Source organism: Pinus tabuliformis, chromosome 3_2 (genome assembly GCF_031772625.1).
Source record: "Pinus tabuliformis cultivar Carrire ecotype Pingquan chromosome 3_2, CPIR1, whole genome shotgun sequence".
Taxonomy (NCBI): domain Eukaryota; kingdom Viridiplantae; phylum Streptophyta; class Pinopsida; order Pinales; family Pinaceae; genus Pinus; species Pinus tabuliformis.
This window is the reverse complement of record NC_142302.1, coordinates 744,673,719-744,678,421: the sequence shown is the minus strand read 5'-3', so window position 1 is coordinate 744,678,421 and position 4,703 is coordinate 744,673,719.

Sequence of the window (4,703 nt, the reverse complement as noted above, 5' to 3'; positions counted from 1 at the left end):
ATATCTAAAAGGTACTAAAAAATCATTTAAGGCCTACAAGAAAAAGAGGTAGAGAAAATGAGAGCTCGATAAGTCGTCTTCCTCCTCCCTGATTACTTAAAATTAGAGAGAAGGTAAGGTGGAGGGCCTGAAGGTTGAAATATTACATAAATTTTCCATGTATATGAAAACCTTATAGATCAACAGAAAACTGGAGGAATCAAAAAAGGCATTCACCATATTCTTCCCTCAATGCACTAAAAGACATGATAGGAATGAATATCCTTTAAATGTCATAGAAATATGTTTTTCATGTGAGGAGAATCATTCCACTGATAAATATCGATATTTTCCAGGTCTAAAGTCTATATACTAGGGAGAAGAAGGGAGCGTGGATGAATTATGCTTTACTAACTAACACATGCACAAGATCCTAGGAAGTTTTGAAAAGGTATGAACTTCCCCTCTCCTATTAATGCTAATTATAATGCTCATTATCAACTTTGGTGTGCTCCTAACATTTTTTCATAGCCTAAGCTCACTCCTTGGCCATATCCTCCAAAAAAATTTATTCCTTCCTTCCAACAATACCCTACTCAACCTTCTCATTGGGGTAATCCATCATAAGGATGGAGGTCTCAGGTGGCCCCACCACTTGCCTTGATGCCTCCTCCTTTTCAATCTCAAGAACCCCAAAACATTCCTCCACAAAATCCATAAATCCCTGCCCAACCAAATCCAATTACCAACAATAAGAAGGCTTAACCAATCTACAATGCATAAACTATTTACCAACCTTATGCTATAGAAATCCAAGGAATCAACCTTAGGTCTGGGAAGGTCATTCTATATGTTCATCCATTTCATCCAACACAAAATCTCAAGGAGTAGAAGCCTAAACCTATACCTCAAGTCACCCAACCAAAACCTTCCTATCCTAACAGTTGGAAACTTGCAAAGCACAAACCCTAAAAGAAGTTGAACTTCTGGGATAACTAAAGAATTTGTGTATCAAAATCCCTCTCCTTCAAGCCATTAAAGATGTTCCTATGTATAACAAGATAATTGAAGAGGAATGTCTTAAAAGGCCAAGGAGAAAGAAAAAGGATGCCCTTACCATTAATGTCATACGGAAGCTAATTTATCTTATTCTTGGGAGAGTAACCATCCCTAAGTACTTAGATCCTCGAAGCGAAATAGTAAATGTGCACATAAATGGCATTGTAGTTCCAAATAATCTCATTGACCTGGGAGCTACAATCAACATCATGACCAAGGAAACCATGCTCAAAATTAACCTCCAAGGATATATAAGAAATACCTCTACTATGCTACAACTTGTTGATAAATCTATAGTATCACTAGAAGGTATCATATAAGATGCAATGGTCTTTATTAATTCTTGGGAGTATCCCACTAATTTCCTGGTCCTTCAGCCCAAGAAAAAATTTAATGTATATCCAATCATCTTAGGAATACCTTGGTTAGCCACTATTTATGCATACATCAATTATAAGATTGAGAACATGACCATCACCAATGAGAAATCAGAAAACAATGTGCCTTATACTTAGCAGCTCAACCTCTAGTTGAGGATGAATTTCCTACATGGGTAGAGGAAGATGAAGAAGAAAATGAATATTTACTCTCATCATCCTACCTTATATTTACATTAGAAACCGCCATCACCAATAGGAAAATTAATGAAGATAATTTGATTGAGAAATTTATGCAAAACCAATACCTTGCTGCCATGAATATTGATGGCTTAAAAGAAGAATAAACTCTAGGGCAGCCTAGTTGTTCTTACATTAGAAGATATTTCAGCATAAAAGTTCCCATTAAATTTTCGTGTAATTTCCATGTCATAATACATAAACCAATCAAAATCCTTTAAATTTAAAAAGAGGTACAAGTAAATATTTTGGAGGGAAAAAAAGAAAAATGACTTTTTAAATTGTATTTTGGTTTCTCTCCTTATAGGTTTACTCAATTTTCAAGTGTAGACACTCATTGGATGCAAAATTAAATTCCACATTCAATGAGTACTCATTATTCATACTTTTGAGAAGAGTCACATTGATAAAAATTGAAGATATATTAAAAATATGTGTTGGAACATGCTTTTCTAATGTATCTTCATTTTTTATCAATGTGGCTCTTCTCAAAAGTATGCATAATGGTTACTCGTTGGACATGGAATTTAATTCCACATCCAATGAGTGTCTACATTGTATGTGGAATTTAATTCCACATCCAACGAGTTTCTACATTGGAATTTTGAGTAAACCTACATGGAGATAAGCCAAAAATCCAATTAAAAATGGTAATTTCCTTCTTTTCCCTCCAAAATTCATAACTCCTATTTTATTAGTTTAACTATTATTTTATTATGTTTCCTTAGGAAGCCACTTTTAGGATGAAATTAGCTCTAAAGAGACAATTCATGGGCATATTTATTAATTGTTGGTTCCGAGAAAAACAATGTAAAACTAGTAGAAACTAGCCCTTATAAGACCCTGAAAATCAACCCCTTTCTCTCAATTGATCAAGAAAACCAACTGCTCATTGTCTTAAAACAATATATTGATTGGAATTTGCATGGAACTACAAGGGGATGAAAGGAGTACATCCTTCTATGTTCACTCACCATATATATATCAAGGAGGATCATAAATATATTCACCAGCCACACAGGTGAATGAACCCTTCATTAAAAGATATTATGAAAGATGAATTGCACAAATTGTTGGATGCAGGATTCATCTATCCAATCTCAAATAGTGAATGGGTGTCTCCCCTAGTAATTTTACCTAATAAATGGAAAATGGAGGATCTGTGTTGACTACAAAGAACTCAACAGAGCCACTAGGAAGGATAATTTTCCTTTTATTGAGTGAGTTCTTGATGTCCTTCTAGGGAAAATTTCTTCTCCATTTTGGATGGATTCACTGGAAACAACCAAATCCAAATAAGTCCTAAATATCAATATAATACTACCTTCACAAGCCCTTGGGGGAATTTTTCTTATAGAGTTCTACCATTTGGCTTGTGTAACGCCCCTACCACCTTCAAAAGGGTCTTACTGAGTATATTCTTTGATCTTGTGCATTATTCAGTGGAAATCTACATGGGTTATTTTACACCCTATAGGGATGATTTCCAAGAGGCTTTCTCAAACCTAAGAAAGGTCTTACAAAGATTTGAAGAGATGTACCTCTCCGTGAGCTATGAGAAATGCTTATTTCTGATGAAGGAGAGAATTATATTCAAAAGGAATTTCCTCTCTTCAAAAGGAATCCAAGTGGACCCTAACAAAATAATCATAATAAAAAATGTTTGTGTTCCTCAAAAATAAAATATGTTAAAAAAAAATAAGCCTTAATGGATATTATTGAATATTCATAAAATATTTTAGTAAAATTGCTTCTCCTCTATTTTCGTTACTATCAAAAGATTTTTGATGCACAAATTTATGTTAAGAAGCATATGAGGGAATAAAACAAAAACTAATGACAAAAATTGTACTCAGAGGTCCAAATTGGAATCTTCCTTTTCATATTCATACAAATTCATCCAATGGGGCAATTTGGGTAGCTATGGGACATTTTGAAGATAAAATCCCATATACAATTTATTTCATAAGAAAAAATATCTTCAAGGATGAATTAAACTCTACAATAACTGAAAATAGTTTCTTACCATTGTACATTCTTTAAAAAAATTAAAAAATTACATCATTGGTTATCAAATCTTTGTGAACAGTGACCATGCAATAGTTAAGTACTTAATGAGTAAACCAGATGTGAATTCTTGCATAATTAGGTGGTTGTTACTATTGCAACAATTGACATCACTATTGTTGATAAACCTAGACAGGAGAATGTTGTTGCAAATTTTATATCAAGACTAACCTTGTTTATAGATGAATAAGTGGTGGATGACAAAATCCTTGATGAACACCTATTTTCCATATCACTCTTATCTCCATGGTTCACTGGCATTTCCAATTTCCTAGCTATTGGCCAATTCTCTCCTCACGTATCTTCAAAGGAGAAAAGTAATATTCTAAAAAAGAGTGCCTCTTACACTTGGATTGGGGGAACCTCTTCAATATGGGGATTGATAAGATTCTAAGAAGATGTGTGAGGGAATATGAATTTTATGTAATCCTCTCAACTTACCATGATGTACCCTGTGGGGGCGATTTTGCTGCGAAGAGGACACCTTACAAAATCTTGCAAGAAGGATACTTTTGACCAACCCTTCACAAGTATGTGAAAATATATACTTCATAGTGTGATGGGAAGACCTACTAGTAAGGATGGGATTCCCCTCCAACCTCAGGTGTCTTTTGAACTATTTGAGAAGTGTGGCATGGACGTAATTGGTCTCATTGACCCCCCATCCGAGAAAAATATGTACATCATTGTATGCAAAAACTACCTAACCAAGTGAGATAAAGTGAAGGAAATGAAAGAAACAACATAACGAAAAGTGGTCGAGTTTTTAAGAGAAAATATCTTCTACAAGCTTTGTTTTCCAAGAGAATTGATGACTTAGCAATGCTCCCAGTTCACCTCCAATCTAATAGAAGGGATAATGAAGCAACACTATATTCAACATTTAATGTCAAATCCATATTACCCTCAAGAAAATGGAAAAGTGGAAGTCACAAACAAAGCATTGGAGAACACTCTGACCAAAGTGTTCAACAACAACAA